The sequence below is a fragment of the Dermacentor silvarum genome, chromosome 7 (assembly GCF_013339745.2).
Source record: "Dermacentor silvarum isolate Dsil-2018 chromosome 7, BIME_Dsil_1.4, whole genome shotgun sequence".
NCBI lineage: Eukaryota > Metazoa > Arthropoda > Arachnida > Ixodida > Ixodidae > Dermacentor > Dermacentor silvarum.
In genome coordinates, this window is record NC_051160.1 from 26,212,010 (window position 1) to 26,233,402 (window position 21,393).

Here is a 21,393-nt window from a genome sequence, read left to right on the forward strand (position 1 = left end):
AATGTCCTTGACGGACAGGTAGCGTCTTCGGGCTCCTTTAACATTCGTTATCCAGGAAGAGTTAATTCAGCGCTTACGAAGACGTCCTGTAGACGTCCTGCAATAGCGATAATAATCTTATGAAGGACAGCGTGGAGACTGGTCTCGAGGACGAGAGGGGGGCACGACACCGACACTTCGGTACGTCCTCGAGTCTTGTCTTCGTGCTGTTCTTATTGCTTAAGCATGTTCTCACACCAACCACGACGAAGTTTGAGCCGTTCTCGTAATGGCTACGGTTTGTTTATACAGCGATAGCTTGTAAAGGCGTTTCTACGGCTTGGCGCGGTCATTTGCCACATCGAAATCGGCCACTAAGCTGTGCACACGCTGACTCCCGAACAAGGACACGAAAGGTAATTACATGACGTTCAGCCGTCCAGGTTATTACGCGTGCGCAGTGAGTCGCAATTGAGAGTTTGCGCAGCTTGTTCACAAGTTCATTACACCGCTTAGAAGGTTTACTGCAGTGTCCACCCGTGAGCAAAAGTTTACGCACCAGAGAGCGCGATAACGCGGATTTTCTCCTCTGCCATGTGAGTGTAACTTGAAGTTAAAAGACTGCAGTTCAAACTTGGCATTGCGAAATTTCCAGTAAACTCGTCAATTGCAGTTTATGCATGTTAATGTCGAATAAATTCAGTTTTTTTTTTCTTTTTTCGGTGACCCTGTGGGGTCCGTATACTTTTGCTCACGTTACCCGACTTAAACAGGTTAGCAGGTAAGAACTTGACTATATAACTATCACGCAGGCGTACGCGTATCCCAGTGGACAGCAATGTAGAGCTTCGTCTCGCGCTGCATCCTTTGTTGTTATCTTGCTAAACAGTTATCGGCATCTGATGTATTGCTGCATGTAGTAGACTTCTTGTGGACGTTGCGGTAAATGCCACAGGAAACGTTTTTAGACCAATCGTCCGAATTGAGGGCATCCCATGCAGGCTATAGCGGTTAGGTTGTTGGAAGAATGTTTATGCACGAATAGCTTCCCGTTACGTAGAGCTATATACTATGCTGTATTTTTGTTACCTTCTGTTTACTTCGGCAGCAAGCATTGGTAGACTAGTTTTCCCGCGTCCACTGTGAAAATCGGCATCATTAAAGCGAAGGGCGCAAATAATGAGATGCGCAGCAGTGGTCTGATTACGTGTCAAGGGGGCTAGAAGTGCATGTTCTATAGTTCGATCACTATAGGCAATTCCTCGGCCTTTCACACGTATATCTCCGCCATCCCCAGCGCAAGAGTAGCGTAAGTGCAAAACAAATGTCCGCCTGTATATATGTGTGTCATGTCCTGCCTTTGCGCTAATGCTATTAGGCCGCTTCCATCTTACCCTGCAAGGAGTGTAATTACCGGCCTGCGTACTTCGTCTTTCTTTCTTTCGTTCATTCTTTCTTCTTCTTTTTCTTTCTTTTTTTATTTCTCACTCATATCACGCTGTGAGCTAGTATGCAACACGCTTAAAACCTCCTGTTAATTTTGTTTCCGGCTGGTTGTCTATAGCTGAACGTTATAGGAACGTCTCTACAACTGCTGCTCTTCTTAACTAGCGCTTTGCATTCTTGGGGGACGACCAGCGAAACGCGCTGGCTGGTCGCCCTCGGGTTGCGCCAACGTCGTGACGTATGGGAAACGTCGTATAGAACGCGTGACGCACTGTGTAGGAGAAAGCGGCTCGGGCGTCACGCTGCGTCTTTCAACTCTCGTCTCTTTCGTTTCACCGTTTTTCTTTCTTTCTTTTTCTTTTTGACGACGATCGAATTGTTTGTTTGTTTCGGCTCGCTAATTTGTTCCAACACGCGCACTGACTCCTCTCCTCGGCTTGGCACACACTGTTCCTGGTTTCGTCAGCGCGCACTCGTATAAACGACTTGCCGTTTACTCCATGCGTCCTCTCCCTCTCTCTCTCTCTTCTCTGAGCCATTTGTCTGCATTGCGGACTCCTCTTCACGAGCTCTTTGTGGTTTACGATGATACACTCGAACGTCCCCTCAACTGCGCAACGCAAGACGCGGAAACGTGTGCGCGTCGGGGCTCGGCTTGGCGTGGTGGCCTACGCGCAGGTGTGTGTGCGTGTGTTGCAAGCCCCCCTCCCCCTCTTAGAGCTCGCGGCTAAGAAACCACCACGCCCCCCTACACCCCAGCATCCTCTGCCTATTCCGCCTCCCCTGCATGCGCATCGCTGTCACCGACGCCTTTTTACCCGACGAGCTCACTTCTGGCGGTCTCTTCAAGGCGGCAGCTGTCAGCTTTGTTTACGGCTTAGCGCCGCGCCGCTAGCTCGTCGCTTTCGTTCACGCTTCTTATTCTTCCGTGTTGCCATGGCTACGTGGAAAAAGAAAAAGGCTTCTCAACGGAAAGTGGGCCGGAAAAGTTTTGGTTTTCTCTCCGTTGTACGCGCACGTGCGCGTATACAGCAAGTATTATTGTTGTCGGCGCGCGTTTCTCAACAGCCGAAGCGTAAAAACGCTCGCGCCAACTCGTAAACAGCGGTTTGTTAGTTTTTTTTTTTTTTTTTTTTTTTCGTTCTACCTCTATTGTGGCTCGCGACTGCTGCGCATGCGCCGACTTTTAGGCAATCGGTAGCTGCTGACTATATAGCCTGTATGCACGGCCGGGGGATATCTGGAGCCGCGAAAAATCTGCGTTTGATCAAGCTTGGCAGTAGCTCTGGTGATATATATCTATACCACGATAACAGAACGAGGTCGATTAGAATAGTCCCCGTGTCTGTGCGAATTGATTTTTGCATGCGTGAATATTGGGGATTTGAGTAATCCGTGTTACCGCTTGCAGAATGCGTTCAGTTGAGATGTTTCGAGAATGTGAATTAACATTTCTGTACAAGCGTTAACAAATTTTGTCCGCGACTCTAACGATTACTGCTCTGTGGGTTCGTCGACATTTCTCTTGTTTAATGGGCGGTGCAAATTTCACACGTATACTCTGTCCGTTGTGGCGCCGGTTTCCGATGACTGCTCTTATATGCTGCCGCTGAACATCGGAATGCCCCTGCAGGGTGTATATAACACGTGACCCGGTGCGGAAGAGGAATGAGCGGGACTGGGGAGCTCGTAATTTAGCCAAGTAACGGCCACTGTGAAGTCGGCAGACACTGTATATTAAGCTAAGGAAAGCACACGTGAAATTATCTTTTTTTTCTAATCATTACCTAATCATTAATATCTAGTCATTATCCCTGCATTTAGGCCGAATCTCTATCCTTTTGTACATGAAATTTCTTCATTGGTTTGGTTAAATACTTTTCAGAAAATCCTTTTTCGGCAATTCTAAAATGTTTCTCACGTAAGTTTCGATAGCTAATATGTTTTTTTTTTTTTTAGTTTTGGAGTTTTAAGCTTTATACGTTTTGTAAGGAGTTTTAAATTTGACTCTACCTTCATATTCCTAATGAAGTGAAGAGACGGTGTGTTAGGACAAGTGGTTGCGGCCAGTCGCGAGTCCATTAACCCACAGCCTTCTCACGGTTCGTGCGGTAATCAGTACTAATTGAGAAGTATACAGGGCTGCTGTACTAAGGAATGGAAGCTGTATATAGTCGGTTTGACACACTGTACTCCCAGTCCTCGTGACAAGTTTTTACTGGAGGCAGTCTTATAACACGTTGTCGTCAGCGATCACTGAGGCCAGCCACGGAAGAGAGGAGAAATGAGTTTGGCAATGACGCGTTTATATAGATTGACTATCGTACATCTGATTGGCCGGCGTAACTTGCGCACGTGGCCGAAAGGGGGCAGGCTTGCTTCTTAACGTGAGGTTAATGAACCACGGGTTACCTTTACCTTTCGCTCCGCACGCCCTACATATATAACGCTGTCTGAGCTAAATAGAAGATATTGACTATATTGCCTGACTTCTCTAACTCAGGCTGCCTATATATAATATCAATGTCATAATTTTTTGCTGTCTTTTTTTTTTTCCTTTCGATATACCGCGTTAACACTGTCCCTCCGGTGCTCATTCGAGCTTTTCTTTTTTTATTCCTCTCCCCCTTTTGGTTAATTATATCCTCTTATAACGCGTATAAGCGGACTCATTACGTGGCCCAGCTGCGACGTCTGTCTCGTCCTTCCTATCTCGTATGACGCTGATTCGTTAGACACACAACTGCGACGTCACCTTCGCGGTAAAAGAAAGAAAGAAGAAAGAAAGAAGAAAAATCTCGATCGGTGCGTCTAAAAACGGGTCGACAGCCGCTGCTACGCCAGCAGCGTTCGTTTCGTTCGTCCCGAACTCGCGCGTATCACCCCGTGTTCTTCAGCAGCTCAGCCGCGCGCGGTGGGGCTATAAACGAGGCCAAATCGCGCCGCCGCCGCACTTTGTGGAGGAAGTCCACTTTTTCCTTATGGGCCGCAGCTTTCACCGAAACTATAACCACGACTCCGCGCGCGCTGCAACTTTCTCTCTCTCCCCCATCAATTCGCCTCCGTTGCGTTTGCAAGCTATAGCTCGGCGTGCGCTGCAAACACGGAGCTCTGCGTGCATGCAGCGCCGACGACGAGCAACGTTATAACGCTGTGTACGCGCTGTTCGTTCACCGGTTGTTCGTCCTTAAATACGCACATACGCTGCCGGCCGGCATGCGCCAAAACAACTGGCGGCCACTGTGGCGCAGCCACGCTTCACGAGAGTCGTCCTGCTCCCCCGCGTATATTGCGCGTTGCGTGTGGTTCTCCGCGGCATCGCGCCATGCACCGACGTCGTCGTCCGGCGATTGTGATCGGGGCTACTGTTCGCCGAAGCATTATTATACGCTATATGCACGCTTGCGCGAACAAACGCCGTTCGCGCGAGTTTCACAATGAGCCCCCCGACCATCGACTCGACTTCCTTCTCTCGGCTCGGAAAGCGTGTGTCTCTACGGTTACGCCCGTCTCTCTATGGCGTACGTGTGCCGGTCCATGCGTTGTGCGCAGACAGCTAGCTCACTGCTGCCGCCTTGCTGCGGAGGAATAGGCGCGTGCACTGGCGATTGTTGCGGCTCCGTTCTTTCTCTTGTACTTTTGTTCGTTTTTTTTTTTTCCGCTCCCGTCTGGCTTTTAGGCGGCGGCCGTGAGTCATGCGTCCTCAATGAGGCCGGGCCGCCCGGTGCACGCTCGCCGGACTGGACGCGTCGCTGTGTCTCTCCCGAGACGTTGTCGTGGTCGTCCTCGTCGTCATCATCGCCGGGGAAAGACCGCTCGCCGAGTACCGGCTCTGTTTTAAGTGACGCGCGCCTTGCAAGCTCGGCGGGTTCTCTCTCATTCTAATACCGCGCAGCACTGCGAAAGGCAGAGACGGCGTTGCGGAGACGGCGTTGTGTCGCAGTTAACCGCGGTAGCTCGTCCCTTCCTGGATATAGTTTGGGCGTAGGCATTTTATGTATAGAGCGGTTTGTACGCCTCCATGTTTTTCTTTCTTGTTTGTCTGCGCGTAATATAGAGCACGTCATGTATACAGTCAACCGCAAAAGTTAACGGACCCCGCTGGTTATCTCCGCAGCCTGGGAGCACAACTTGGTGTTTTCGTTTCCAGCCTGCACTATAACATGAACAACACTGTGAACAACATGTACGCTGTAAGGTTTCACTGGCTACAGTCACAAAACAGCTCGGATATTCACCGTTTTCTTTGATCCCGCGGTCCTAAAACTTTTTTCCGGTTGATTGTGTACGCAATTGATTTAAAGCGTAAGGCTGCATAATCCCTGCGCCTGTATATAAAAGCAGCGTGTGAAATTGTGCTCTTGTAATACGCTCTTAGTCATTTCGGGCGCCTATAAAACTATGCACGCCCCGGCCCCGTCCCTTAAAAAAAGAATTTGTCTACGAATTGCCCGTAGAATAATGCCTGCACAGTTTTTTACTCACCATGACAATAAAATTTTTGGGCACCCTGAGCTGGCGCCTGTATATATATATATATATATATATATATATATATATATATATATATATATATATATATATATATAGCTTGTCCATCACTGATCCGTTCTCTAGTGAATCTGCAGCAGAGTCTCTCCCTCTCCCGGACATTGTGATCGCAATCTTCCATCCAAGCCGCCGCCGCGGTATAGCGCTCGTATTCGTGGTCCATGATAGAGGGTGGTGCTCGCACCGGTGCTTTATGAAACACCCCGGTAGCGTATAGACGAGATGGGTTCGAGATAAGGGTCCGGCGTCATCGGCGGTGTTGTGCCTCGAGATCGTATAGTACCTTGCGGCCGCGTCTCTCGCCCTGTTCGTGGCAATTACAACGCCGATAATGTGCGGTGAAGGGCGATCGCCGATATGCAACGTTGACCATGATGATGATGATGAACCTCTGTCATGGCAACGTTGACATTCGATCGCTTTCTCTCTTGTTCCTCTTCTTTCTCGAAAGAAGGCCGCATGGTGTTCGGAAAACGTAACGCGTCCCATTTTGAGCAATTTTCTTTTCTTTCTTTCTTTTTCAGTTCTTTTTTTTTCTTCTTTTTTTTTTTATTCGCGAAGCGAGCATCTTTGAGCATCCTGACGGTGGTCGCGTGAAATAAAAAGAAATGCTTCAACGAGGAATTATCGAGAAGTACGAGTCACATTCAACAATCGTCGGGGGTTAAAAAAAGAAGCCGGACAACACAATCCGACTTTGTGTCGATTTTCGACTAGTGATCGAAATACTACGAGATGACTGCGAACCGATACCCCGAATAGACACCATATGTATGGGAATGCGTCCCAAAAGACATACTTCTCAAAGATAGATTATGTAAACTGACGCCATAGTAGATAGGGCTCGAAATTATATACATCACAGACGTGCACGGAGAAGCATCATTACTGACTGAACTTTATTCTAAGCAGACAGATAATTCGCGTACAAATTATTATTCTGCTTCGAATAAATGTCGGTTGGTACTGGCGCTTTGTGCGATCTGCTATTTATATGGCATGAGGACACCAGGGGAGGTATTCCGTAAGGGTCCACCTAGTGTACATGTCCATTTCGTCTGCAGTTGAAGTGCTGATTGGCTGTGCACGGTGCCTGGCTCCTGTTGGAGCGCACTTCAGCCCAGCCAATCAGCACTTCAGCAGCAGACGAAATGGACATGTCCACTAGGTGGACCCTTACAGAATACTTCCCCAAGTCTCAAAAATAAGCCCAAACAAGGAGTTTTGCTGCAGTAAACTGAAATTTAGCCTCTAGCGTCCGTTGTCAGTTTTCAGTCTCCTGCAGCCTATGCTGGATGAATGTAGATTTGTTTCGCTATAACTTACCACTGAAGCGGGAATAAGCGGGGACTGTACGAGGCGACCACTGGCGTTCTTAACGGTTTTTGGGACGTCAGCAGACGATGCCGTGTGACGCGCAGCGACACACGAAAAATGACGTACACATATTTGGCACGACATCATCGCTCCTGTTTAGTTAAAACACGATTTGTTGATTATACACTCTATACTTCAATGTCGCATACTTAATTGTGAAACGGAGTGGTATTGGTCTTTCACATGGGTCTGCATGCAACGAAGTATTCCGCATGTAGTCCCGAACTCCTGCAGTTGTGTAGTAGCTGCTAGCAGCGTGGCTTAGTGACTGTGTGCCGTCATCCTGTTGAGCAGAAGGTCATGGGTTCGGTTCAAGATCGCGATGGTTGCATTCCCATAGGAACGAAAAAAAAAAACGAAAAAAAAAAAAAAAGAAACGCTCGTGTATACCGCGCATTGTGTGCACGTTAAGGAACCACAGCTGGTCGAAATTATTCCCGAGTATGCAGTGGCAAATCCATAGCCTGTGCGTTGCCTTTGGGTATGGTACAAACCTTAATTCTATGCTGTATCGTTTCTTTTTAATGGTAACGCCAAACGGCTGGTTGAGGCTTGTGTTTCCCGGCACGGTCAAATCCCGCGCTTTGAATGGTGGTGATCGCGGCTGTCTCTGGAAGCAAAAAAGTGGTGTTGTGATACATGCAGTATATACTCGAGAATATCTTTATCTATACACCTCCGCGTGGATATTCTTCAGCGTGACGTTACGAGGGAACAGATGAGCACTCTCTGGTAAATCTGGCAGAGTGACGCGCTGTGAATTCCCGTACATAACAACGTATTCACTCGCGACTGTAACTTCTGTAGGACAGGACTGCAGCATAAGCACCTTAATTTTGGTCGTCGTCGTCGTCGTGTTTGGTCAGCACCGACTAAGTGCCTTTATAAACGACGCTTATACGGCGAAGTGCGTAGATCATCTAACTCAACTCGTGCACGTGATCACCTGTTGTGTATTACCGCGCTGGCCGCCTCAGCGTGGACTTCCTCGAGGCATGACTGAAAGTAAGTGCTCTACATGTTGAATTCCGTGTACGCGGGCAACTAGCGCTGCCATGTAGTGTGTGAATCGCACTTGTCTGTCTTATGTAGGGTGGTCGCATGACCGGGTATACTTCAGATTGTGCGTGCGTCCGCTTCAGTTCCCCATAGCTGTATTAGCTGCTGGATTTTTAATTCTTTTAGTGGCACGAACATCGAGTGACGCTCTTGTTTCTTGCGCAGCACTTCCGGTTCACCTCCTGAGACTACCGGGGACGAAATTGAGAAAAGAAGGAAAGAAAACAGTACATGTACCAAATTCAGTGGGTTTCATTATAGATACGATATCAGAGCGTAAGTTTAGTTACAAGTTTAGCTACTGAGGTGTCTGGAATAATTAGAATTAATTAGAAATCAGTGATTGGCAGCACACCAAATCACAGAACTTGGTACCAAGGCCAAGGTGCGAGCGCCACTAAGAGACGCCTAAGTAAAGATTAGGGTCGCCTACTGGAATTTCTTTTTTCTTCTTCTTATAGAACATGGACCGAGCATGCGGAGTCGACAATGCTTGCACCTTAGCAGGGTGGCTGATTTGGGTGGCTTGTTTAATTTACCTTCGCGCTGCAGTGTACACTTACGATTATTGCACTTACGATATTGCAAAAAAAATTGCATGGCGATCAAATCAGCCGATTGGGCAAGGCTATACAAGTCTGATCCACACTGTACTATATACAGAACACTGGTGCCCAATCAGTTCAGATGCTGGGCACACAAGTACGTGCCTCATTGAGATGAGCTGTGAGTTTGGTGACGCTATAGATATAGATAGAATAAACGCTAATTCGCAGCCTCTCCTACTGAAAACTAGCTGTTTCGATCCTCCGCATGTTAGGCTGTGCGGTATGCGGTGCTGCTGTCGGACACACGAAGCTTCAGCGCTGGTTGCCCACTCGTAAACAAGCTGTTTACGCGCTGGGGTTTTACGTGCCAAAACCAGTTCTGATTATGAGGCATGCCGTAGTGGAGGGCGGAGGGCTCCGGAATAATTTTGACCACCTGGGGTTCTTTAACGTGCACTACAACGCAAGCACACGGGCGTTTTTGCATTTCGCCTCCATCGAAATGCGGCCGCCGGGGCTGGGATTCGATCCCGCGACCTCGTGCTCAGCAGCGCAACGCCTTAGCTGACTGAGCCACCTCGGCGGGTATTCGATTGGGTCTTCGAATCAAATAACTTTTATTTTTTGTAAATACGAATAATTTTCGAGTAATTTTCGAATACTTTATAGATAGTCAACTGAGGGCGTTAATGTATATAAAATTGGTGCAAAAGTGCACTAAATTTCATCCCGGCGGCCGTGGTATACCGGCGGCCATAGTAGACATGAGAAGTTATAAGTAGTGGAGCACGCTATTTGTATACGTCGACCAGGGAGTCGGACTTCTCAGGCGAAACCGCTATCATCCGCTCTCACCGTATATAGTTCCGAGAATACGTGAACTATACTCGTAGGTTGCTTATTCGTGATGCTCTGCACGTGCTCTTCAGAAAGAACGCTTCGTATAATTTGCGATGCAATTGCTGAAGCTTGCTAACGTTGTGAATACAGTGGAACCCGGATATATCGAATCTGAAGGGGATCACAAAAAAGATATATAGGTCATTCGACAAGTAAAGTAAAAATGTTATACAAAAGTATTCAAGGGGATCTTACTGCTGTTCGTTATACGCAATCATTCGTTATATGCGGGTTCGATATATCCGGGTTCGACTCTTTACTGTATAGATGTGACTATCGTTTTGTATTAACAGGGAAAACGGCTGTTCATTATTCGGAAACTACTTTTCAAGTATATTCGTTTCGATTCGCTTTTGGGCTGCTCCCGGCACTATTCGATTCGTAGTCGAATTCGGTCTCAACAAAATATTATTATTCGCGCTCCCCAGTACGCGCTTAATTCGCGACCGGATTTGACTGTCCGTTGCGGCGCCGTCGCGCTCGCATGCGCGTTCTTCGGACGCGCCAACCCGCCCTCCCCCGCAATGTACGTGAGTCGTGGTGCATCATCACCGATGCAGTCTTTCTTTTTTTTTTTGTGCATCATCACTTTTTCTTCTCTTCTTCTACTTTCTTTCTTTTTTGTTTTAATATAGCTTCGCGCCCGTCTCCGCTTTTCGCGCTCGGCCGACCGGCAGATGTGGTAGAACAGGGCCCCGCAGAGAGAATGGAATTCACGACGCAGGGGCGGCGTTGATGGACCGGGGCGGACCCTGATGATGGCCCTTTCTCTCTCTCTCTCTCTCTGGTTGCGGCACTCAATCGTGACTGTGTCACGCGTGCATGCTTGCGTCGTTGTCGTCGTCGACCGGCGGCCGCGCCGTCGTCCTGCGCTGGGCGTATACGCAATAATGACCAGGGCGCAAGGTTTGGTTGGTCGGTCGGTCGGTCTCCGCGGCACCTGCAGCTGCATGCGGGAGGGTGTGTTTCTGGAACACACGACGGCTGACGCACCGCCGGGCGTCGCGCTCACCAACCGTGTGAAGTTACTTATGTGCAGTGTGCAGGCGAGAACACCGCCAATATATCCACTATATATCAACACGGCGAACAGCGGCGCATCAGTGGCGCACCGACGGGGAGGGTTTCGGGGGTTGTAACCCCCCCCCCCCCCCTGAGGCTGAGTTAACCCATCCTTTTGTATAACCCCTTTTCTTTCCTTGCGCCTTTGAGTACTGCAACTAAGATGTAAGAGGCGTAATCGCCTGCCAGTACGCAAAAAGTGCATTTTTGGACAATTTCCCGTGAAGAAATTGAAATTAGTGCTGTTTAGGTGGTATTGGCAAACTGTCCCCCCCCCCCCCCCCCCCGGCAGAGATTTGGGTGCGCTACTGCGGCGCATACACCGTGGCACAACTGAACAGGGCAGATGCGCTGGCTAAGGGACTACGTTGGAACCCTGGAAGCCTCACTAAGACGTGTGTCATAGCTGTCATAGCTGTACTTGTCTCATACGTATCTCATAGCTGTAACGCACTCCGTGGGGTACAGCTATGGTGGCTATAGTGTACAGCGAAGGCTATAGTTGGCTTCGTGTCAGCCAGTCAGTGGCGAGAGCTGGTTGCGTGTCCAACTGGAGGGAGGAACTAGGAGGCCTCGCCCAATGTACGCTCCTAATCCTTCCGTGAAACAGACGGTGTGGCGGGGAACGCGATCAGAAGCGGAGACTGCAGGAGCGCGCCCTTCCGCTCGTTCCTTTTTACAGCGTAAGCTGTTATGGGTTCATTCCAATAGCCGTTTCGGTTCGCGCGATGGTGTCCGCCGCCGCCGCCGCTGGTGACCGTAACCGCTATCGCCGGAAATGCGAAAAAAGTACCCGGTCCCCGCCGGGATCGAACCCAGGCCCGCTGCGCGGGAGTCGGATACCTTACCGAATTTACCACAGGCAGCGGAAAAATGCCTTATAAACGCGCCCTATGCAGGCGCGCAGGCGCAGACGAGATGCGATTCAGACGAGGCGCGCAATCAACGCGATCCCGAGCCTCCGCCAGTATGGCGGCTCCATCTAGTTAAGGTGCCTGCAAACGCAGCGTGCCCGACATGTAAGTTGCATATAGCAGTTGTATGCTGCATGTAACTGGACCTGGTTAACTCAAGCAGGCTAGGTGACTATTTGTCACCAGCCTGTTTTGAAGATTCCAGTAAACAATCATCATCATCATCAACAAACAACGTACCGTGCCACAGGTCAAGGGATGTGAGTTGTGCGCCACGTATTCCGGATACTTCTTCGGTACACGTTATGCCGTCTCCTCGCAAGGTACGAACCGCATCTGAAGAAGCGAATCGTAGAGCTACGTGCGCGGCTACAACCAGCCATCATCGGGCTCAGTAGACTGCTGTGCAGAGAGCATTACAAGCCGCAGCTCGCCGTCGACGCCGGGCGGACAGTTCAGATCGTTCTCGTCAAAACGAGGCGAAGAGACATGCCGCGAAGACCTGTTGTGCGTGGTGCCGAAATTGGAGCTACTCTTGAGCCGCTCTACAGCTTACGCTGTGACTGTCCTGCGTGGCGCCGCGCAGGCCTGTGACTTTTTTTTTTTCTGGTAGGCTCACGCGTGCCACAAACTTTAGCCGAATTGCACGGTGTTGGTGAGGTGTTTAATTCCCTTCCTGTAGCGGCCGGATGAAGACAAGTTTCTTTGTCGAAACTATGGCCCCATGCAGCAGCGTCAGTTGTTCAATTCCACTGTTAACCACGAAAAGAACACGTGGAGACATGTAGCAGCAGCTGCAGCGGAAAAATATTAGCACAAGTGACCGATCACCCGATCGGATAAATTGCGGCACGCGACGCTCTTGTGCCCTAGCACGCCGAAAACGAGAATGCCAGGCACCCTCTCTCTGAAACATGAATCATGTGGCACTTTAGGTACCAGTGGGCATGGGAACAAAAGCGCCGCGTACCGCAATTTCCCTGCTCCGGTCATCGGCCACTTTTGCTACTTTTTTCCCGCAGCAGCTGTACATCAAATCCTTGTGACATATGCATCCATGACGTGCATGTCTAGCAGTGTTGCCAACTTATTTTTTCGAGTGTGGCTATACTGAGACAGGAGAGGTTGTACTCTAAAAAAAAATTGCATCGGCCCATTAGGGTTCATCTTGTCTCACAACCATAATCGTCGTCTATCTTGCCCGCATTTCCTTTCTCTAACGCTGCGCGCCCGGTATACTTCCCGGACACGAACCGCGCATGCGCATTATCAGCGTGACATATAGCATTATCGACAGGAAAGTAGCCAGCGCAGAGTTCTCAAGAAAGGAAACGCGAGCAAGACAGATGACGATTGTCGTTGTGGGAGAGGGATATATTAACCCCAAAGGGTACAAACTTATTTTAAAAGCGTGCTAAATTTTCGCTAGATTTTGCATCAATGTCGCTGAAATTGTCGCTAAGACCGATTGCATAACCTTGAATAGGTTGGCGTTTTGGAACAGTGCACTATAGGCTACATCATGGCGTAACGAATCTACCGAAACCTTGCACGTTCGTAATATACAGTGAACTTACCAGCTGGGGGGTGGGGTTGAGTGCTTCTTATATACTTTACTAATGTTTACAGAATAACGGTTAATGACAACTGAAAATTTGCGCGCGTTTGCATGCATCATGTTAGAAATCCAGCACAGCTCCGAAGAACGCGGCCTGATTTTCCTAGCACAAAAACGCACTTGGTGCAAATTTATACTGTAGCGTTCGGCGCTCGTGAAACGTGAAGTACGTCACGCTTGCTAAATTGGTTATGTTGTTAACATGGCTTTGGCAGTTACGCGACCTTTATGTATACAGGTCAAGTACTTCGGTGTTGCCCCTTGATCTGCCTCAAATATCCGTGGAGTATTGATTTATTGTCCGAAAGGTGTGAGAAACACAATCGCGGTGCATTCAAAATCGCATGAGCTTCGCGACGAACGAGGCCAGCCGCTCTGACATTATTATTAGAAGTCTCAGCGAACACTTTCAAAAAATTTTAAAGGTTGCCTGTAGCAGATAGCACAATTCTAGTTCATGAGGTGGTCCACTCAAAGAGGCGGACAATACTGGCACAAAAAAATGAAATGCATAATCGACTAATTAACAAAAATTCACTAATTATGTTTTAACTAATTACCGTATGGCCCATATTGCAATTTACAAATTCTAGCCGTGGAGTTCGCAAGGCGGATCCGCTTGGAACGAATTCTCAGGATGACACCAGTTTCGAGATATTTATTCCCGAACTTTGCGGAGAGATGCATTGGCGTTCTAGTTACTTTCTTAACAAAACGTCATTTTATGCATTGAAGCCCAAAAGTAACTGAAACACCCTGTATGTACGCCTTTATATACAGTTTATCTGGCCTCATATTCGCCTGCTGCATTCTTAACCTCCCCAAAAAGTTTATCGCAATAAGGTTTGGCAATTTAATTTCCTGCTTAACATTCACCAATCGAACTCATTTGGAAAACGACGTCACCAGCAGTGTAAAACCCATTCTGATTGGTTTCCTAAATTAAAATAATAATAATATGTATGTTTTTTTTTAATTGTGAGCAGAATGTGAAGGCTGTATACTTCGGCGCAAATAACCGCAGCTTACGGATTTCATGAATGGAAACACCACTTCCTCCATCGTGATCACTGAGCCCACGCGCCGTACAGCCGATTTCGATCGCGCCTATCATTTCGCTTTTCAATAGTATAAGTGTGTATTAGAATCCCATTTATGAACCGGCTTTTTTAAATTAGAAGTTACTAAAATGTCGCCAAGTTGTCCTGTCATGTCGCTAAAAAGAGTCGCCGGTTGCTAAATATCAGAATTTGTGGCTAAACATGCAGACGAAAAACGTCGCTAAATTTAGCGACAAAATCTCTAAAATAGTCCTGTCATGTCGCTAAAAAAAAAAAAAAAGTTGCCGGTCGCTAAATAGCAAAATTTGCCGCTAAACATGCAGACGAAAAACGTCGCTAAATTTAGCGATAAAAATCGCTAAAATAGCAACACTGATGTCTACTGTCCCTTTCTCCGTGGCCGTGTATTCGCGTTGCATAGCCAAGCATGCAAAGCGTTTTCCTGTGTGGAAGACCTTGTCAGATTAACTCGGGCTCTTCGGAGGCGTCACGCTGTTCTATGGGTCACGGTACGATTGTCAAGTCCGAATGGGCAAGGCGAGGATGTGCTTCATCTACCATCAGCATAAGTTGAAACGCTATAAATAGTAAATAACTGATCAGAATGGCTGCTGTTACGCGTGATTACGTTGAAGTGCAGTGTGTAATCGCAGTGGTGTAGCCAGTTCGAGTCCACAAACAGATCGAACAACGCATTAGAGTAGTTTCGGAATCGTTGCCGTTTAAGTTCGCGCTGAAAGTACACGAATCGCCTCTCGTGTCCTGCGGCTTTTACGCTGTCGCTCAAGTTTCCACTTTGGTCGTAGGCGACAAGGACGTTTGCGGGTGGCGGAGGCCGTGAGAGGACGTCGTAGGGGCGTAGGCGTCTCTAAATTATGCATCGCTTATCGATCCGCCGGTGACGCGCTCGCACCTTTCCCATAATCGCTGCACTGTGTGAGAGAGAGAGGGGGGGAGGGGAAGAGAAGAAAATCGATCACTTTGAGAGAAGAGTCTGGGAAGTGCCAAGGGGCGTGCCGTTCCACGAAACGGAGCTATATGCGCTCTCGCACGCGAGAGCGATCGAGATCAGCTGGTTCATCGTACTCCGATGCGGCGCGTATCGGATATTCGCTCCGCTCCGTGTTCTCTGCCATTGTTTACCCCCCGAGCGCGCCCTCGTTTTGGAACGGCGTCAGTTCTCTCGTGTCGAATTCGGTGCGTCTCTCCTCTTCGTCCTCCTCCTTTTCTTGAGTGCACCTGAATGAACGAAACACGCACGCACGCACAAACACACAAACACACACACACACACACACACACACACACACACACACACACACACACACACACACACACACACACACACACACACACACACACACACACACACACACACACACACACACACACACACACACACACACACACACACACACACACACACACACACACACACACACACACACACACACACACACACACACACACACACACACACACACACACACACACACACACACACACACACACACGCACGGACGCACAGCAGACGTTCTGCACTGGTGGGTTGAACGGTAAGCTCCACAGGCCGCTTACGCGGCTTCTTGAAGGACTGCACATATTTATTGATAAAACCGTAATGTGCCGCATGGAAAACCGCGTGGTCGTTAAGAAGAAAAGACAAAATCGTGATCAATAGCCAGTAGGTAGTAGGTTAGTGCCCTCGTACTTCTGCAGAATCCTTGAATATCCGTCGATTCTTTTCTGTCTTTCGTGCCTCCTTTCGTTCGACAAATAATTCCGTCTCTCTGTCTTTTTAATTTTTTTCTCTCTCTCTCTGAATAGCTTTTTTTTTTCTCATTCGTCTCGCAATTACGGTGTTAGTGCCTAGCTCTGGCTCACGGTGCGAAAAAGAAAGGAAGACAGTCCTCTCCGGGAAAAGGTCAAAGAACCACCAGCTGTCTCGAAAAGCGAGGGCAAAGAAAGAAAGTAATAATAATAAAAAAAGAAAGAAATCACAGGTGGAGAGAATGATGCCTGTCACTTTCGGTACTACCAGCTACGGTAAGGAGGGGGGGGGGGGGGGGGCAAAAAAATAAAATAAAGACGCCGAATGACGACAACGAAGAGGAGAAGAGTTGGACGGGGGCTGCTGCACGCAACAAGGGGAGGGAACATGAAGACAGGCTCTTCGAGGAGGCGAGCACCGAAGGCGAGGGTGTTGTCCGGAGGAGCTTCGTGTGTGTGTGTGTGGGGGGGGGGGGGGGGAAGAGAGAGGCATCCTCGCTTGGCCCAGATGTAGGTTCTGACACCAGTCCGTTACCGTCCGTCCATCCGTCCGCCTGCCACAGTGGTCCGCGTAGAAACGCAGCGGAGCTAAAACGTCTCGGACCCCCTCTGCCGGCCTGCGTTGTAGTGGCGTGCGCGCGCTGGAGCGATACGTGCCGTGCGACCCACTTTTGACGCGACGTTCTTGAAAGAGAGAGAGAGAGACCTCCTCCAGCGCTCCGCGGTTTTTCCCACACCCCCTTCTTTTTGTTTTCCTCGAGTGTCTCGCGTCTTTTGTTTATCTAATCTTTTATCTCCCTTATTTCTAAACCCGAAAGGGAGGGAAAAAAAAAAAAAAAAAAAAAAACTCGAGGCTCTGGACGACTTGCCCGCGCCTTGCGAAAAGCGCCGCTTCTGAACTGGCCACGCAGCGGAACGAAGTGGCCGGCTCGTTTCGGCGACGGCGGTTGTTGCTGTTGTCGTTGTTGTCCCCTCAGAGTCAATGACGCGTGACGACGACGACGAGAACTAGATTGACTAGAGGGCGCTTTTGCGCGCTGAAACTCGAAGTCTCCGTTCGGAAACCTTCGAGAATAGGTTACTAGGGTATTCAGTAAAAGCAAGCAGATTGGTAGGGTTTCTGACTCTCTGCGTAGGCACTTGAACTCTGCTTTCCTATTGACATCTTCAGTGGTGGCGTCGAGTACTGGTGCAGCATCGGTTTCTTGCATTCGTATGGACATTCCTTTTTTTTTTTTAATGCGATATCATTATATGGCTCATGTGGCGGGAAATCTGGCTCAGTAGTCGACGTTGGCGTGACCACACGATGGTCCAAAAAGTCGAGTGAGCCCAAGTGAACCAATCCGAGGCAGTCTATGACGTCAATTAAGGCAAAATGAATGAAGGCTAAGTTAATTAAGGCACACGTTTAAGTTCATCGCGGACCCACGACCGTCGGTGGGAGTCGAACTCTCGACCTTTGGTTATCGCAATGCTTTGGAATTCATCCACGTAGGGATAACTAAGTGCCCCTCGAATTTTTCGTCTGTCTACACACATGCAGCCTATACACAAGGGAGGGAGTTCGGCATACGAGTCGGGGAGGGAGGGAGGGAGGCACTATCAGTGTGAACACGCATAGAGCTGCCCCCGCACACACCACCGATCACCGAGCCTCATTGGATTCCAGGAATGTGCCCGCGATGCTTCCTTCTGAGGAGCCTGCGACTCGTGAGGTCCATGGGGTCCAAGGATCCTTGCGTCCGAATGTGCGGTGGTAGACTCCATCACGTCTAGAGAGCGAAGAACGTCGCGTTATGTCGTCATAACGAGTACAAATAATGCAACTCGTGTTTGGGTGTCGCTCCACAGCTGTCCGAGTCGCACATATGGTGCGCATATATATATATATATATATAGACTGGGAATCTGCCACTGTGACGCAAGGAGTTATATAGAAGCCTTAGATATATTTTGATGCGCGTCGTACACGCATCATATTCTTGCCTTCTTTCATCTTTTCTTCGTTCCTTTGTTGCTGCCTGGGTTGATGCCGGGGCCTACATCACACTTCGACCCGATAGGCATGGCTGGCGCTCGTACGTACACTCGTCGCGTGCAACCGCAGCGTGGCCGAATCGCCGGGACCACATTAACATAGTACTGTATGACGTGCGTGTAGTACGTGCTCGTGACGATGCGGCGTCCCATCGATCGTTCCGTTGCAGCCCGCGTAGTGCATGCAGGGATTAACGCGCGATTTCGTGATCGTGCGTGCGGCCATGTCGTCCACGGGGTCGATCGATCGTCGCGCGTTACGTAAGGTTACTCGAGGCGATGTGGGATCGACGTTCGCTGTAGATGTGTGTGTGTTTTTGCTTTCTTCCTTTTTTCTTTTCCTTTCTTCCTTCCTTTCTTCGTTTCTTTCTTTCTTTCTTCGGCGAGACATGACCCGGTCAGCGGTTTCACGAACCGCGCCCTTGTTCAGGGCTGTCACAGGTCTCGGTGTACGTGCTTTCTTTTTTTTTTCTTTCTTTTTTTTTTTTAATAGCGCCACACGCACACGTACCTCACTCCTCGAAATGTCAAGGCACTCGCGCGTTACGAAAGCGCGTCCTCACTTAGTGTTGCGCCTGCTTAGGTGTTTTATGTAGGTTTGTGAACAACACCGAGAAAAATTTGCTGCGTGGCTATGCCATCTCGATTGCCTTTATTTCGTGTGAATTAGCTTTCTTTCTTTCTTTATTAGGTGTATTCGTAAGTGTTTAGCTTTGAGGCTTCTACAAAAAAAAAAAAAAAAAAAGGGAACCGCCTGGGGTTCTCTAAACATGCAACCGAAGCTCTTTATACCAGAAAGTCTTTACGTTGTACCCATCGCAGTGCGGCCACTGCGCCACCGCCGGCATTCGAACCCGCCACCTTGTCCCAGCAGCAGAACGCCATATATATATATATATATATATATATATATATATATATATAGACGCGGAACCAAGGCGGCAGAGGAAAGTGTATAGCCTATCGTGCAACCTATAAGTGCAACCTATCGCGAAATGTTAAAGGTCCAGCATGTCATTGCTATGGCCATTTATTTGGTCTCTACATTTTTGCGATATATAGGCTGTATCGCATACATCAGTGAGCCACAGAATGACTGAAATGTTTTTGGAATGCGGTGAAAGTAAATTGTAATTTAGATGTAGGGGAGGGAGGGACGGGGGGTGTAGTGCGTGAATATTTATTTATTCGGTTTGTGTACATATAACACAAGGACACGAAGGAAATATGGAGGGAGCAAGCTGGACAACTGCCACCGAGAGGGGCACAACGCCTGCCTACTCTTTCAGGAGAGGGAATAGAGGAAATGAAAACATGAGGAAAGAAAAGAGGAAATGAAGAAATGACGGAGACACAGACAGAACAAAACAAAATACAAATAATGTCTACAAAGGGGAGACCAAGTCAGTGTCTTTAAGAAAAGTTAGCAGGGCTCGATGGGCCTGGAATAGTGGATGGGCGTGAATAGTGAGGAGCGTTTAGAGCAAGCGTGCATAATCTTGACCCCAGCCGCCACTGTTAACGCGGCTTGCACGTGGGGGGGGGGGGGGGCTGCGGTTTTGATGACGTCACATAGCCGAAGGCGCGAGCAAACACTGGCGGAAGCACGCGATAAGAACAGGCCGAGCGCCATCTCTCACCTACAAACACTCCACGTTCTGGTTTATATGTTGACCGAGTTTAGCGGCATAGTAGAAGAAAGGAAAGAAAAAGTTCGGCAGGTGTTTACACCCTTGCAACACAAGAAGGCGAAAAACCTGCTGCACGTTTGGTAATACACGATGTTAAACAATCGCGGTTCGGCTTCTTTGTAAGACATATATTGGCAATGTATTAAGCTATACAACCGAGCTAGACTTCTTGCAAGACATATCGAGCCGCAATGGGAAGTAATAAGTGTGGTCGCACTAATAAGGCGACCTCCTGAACGCCTCGTATGAACACTTAACGCGTAGTACCCGTAGTGCGGCGCATGTGAGTGCACGCACTAGGCCACGCCTTTAGTCGGCGAGATGGCTGCGACACGTGACGTGTGCAATCGCGCACGCACTAGGCACACCTTTAGTAAAGCCAGACGCGCGGAGCAGCCGTGGCTTCAGGGAAGCGTGCACTCGTCTCGCACCCCGGACGCCCGGGTTTGATTCCAGACCGAAATAATGACCAATTAACGTCAATCCGAGAACTAACATAGACAGGCTTTCGCCTTAAACATCGCATTTTGTCGCCCCCCCCCCCCCCCCTCCCCCTTCCCAATATTCGCGATTCCAAGGCACGTGAACTGGAAACTGCGGAGAGCAGCGAAGAGTTAAAAAGCTGTGTCTGTGCAAGCAGAGCGCGCTCAGCGGGACCCGTAAATGACGCACACGTGCTCTCTCTCTCTCACATACCCACACTTATAGGCGTGCCCCAACCTCGACCGTTACCTTCGTCGACCTTCGCGACCCGCGAGCGGTGCCTGAATTCGCCGGAAAAACTGCATTGACCCCGCGTTCGGTTGCTCGTACGCGTATGTACGCGTTCGTTCACACGGCGTGGTTTCGTGACATACCCATAATGCCTGGCGCTGAAGGTGGCGGCACGGCGCCCTTGCAACACTGAAATAACATCGGTGCAATTAAAACCTTCAGGCGCATAACGAAAGATAACTGAAATATGTCGAGCGTTCTATGCCGGCCTCAGCGACGGGGATCGCTTGTTAGGAAAACAAAACAAAAACAACACGCTTCTGTACTTACATTTAGGCGCACGTTAAAGAACCCCGGGGGGTAGAAATTAATCCGGAGTCTTCTGTATACTACGGCGTGTCTCATAGTCAGGTCGTGGTGTTGAATTGCATGGCAGCAGCGAACGCGTACAAAACAAATCACAGATGGTTACACGTGAGAGATGAGTATAAAAATATTTTGCATGTACAAAAGAAATTATCTTTTCCATCAGAGTGTATGTGATGTATGAAACCACTACAAAGCAGGACCATTTGATAGACCACTCAAAGGCGACACTGCAAAGCAGTAAGTAATTAACACATGAACAAAACCCTTTAAACTAAACAATGATTCGTCTTGACA

The 21,393-nt window shown here is 48.8% G+C and overlaps 1 protein-coding gene across 13 annotated transcripts in view; it reads left to right on the forward strand.

Moving 5' to 3' along the window:
* LOC119457783 (MAP/microtubule affinity-regulating kinase 3) overlaps positions 1-21,393 on the forward strand; it is a 171,240-nt gene that overhangs the window by 26,965 nt on the left and 122,882 nt on the right. The gene's annotated exons all lie outside the window — the stretch shown is intronic.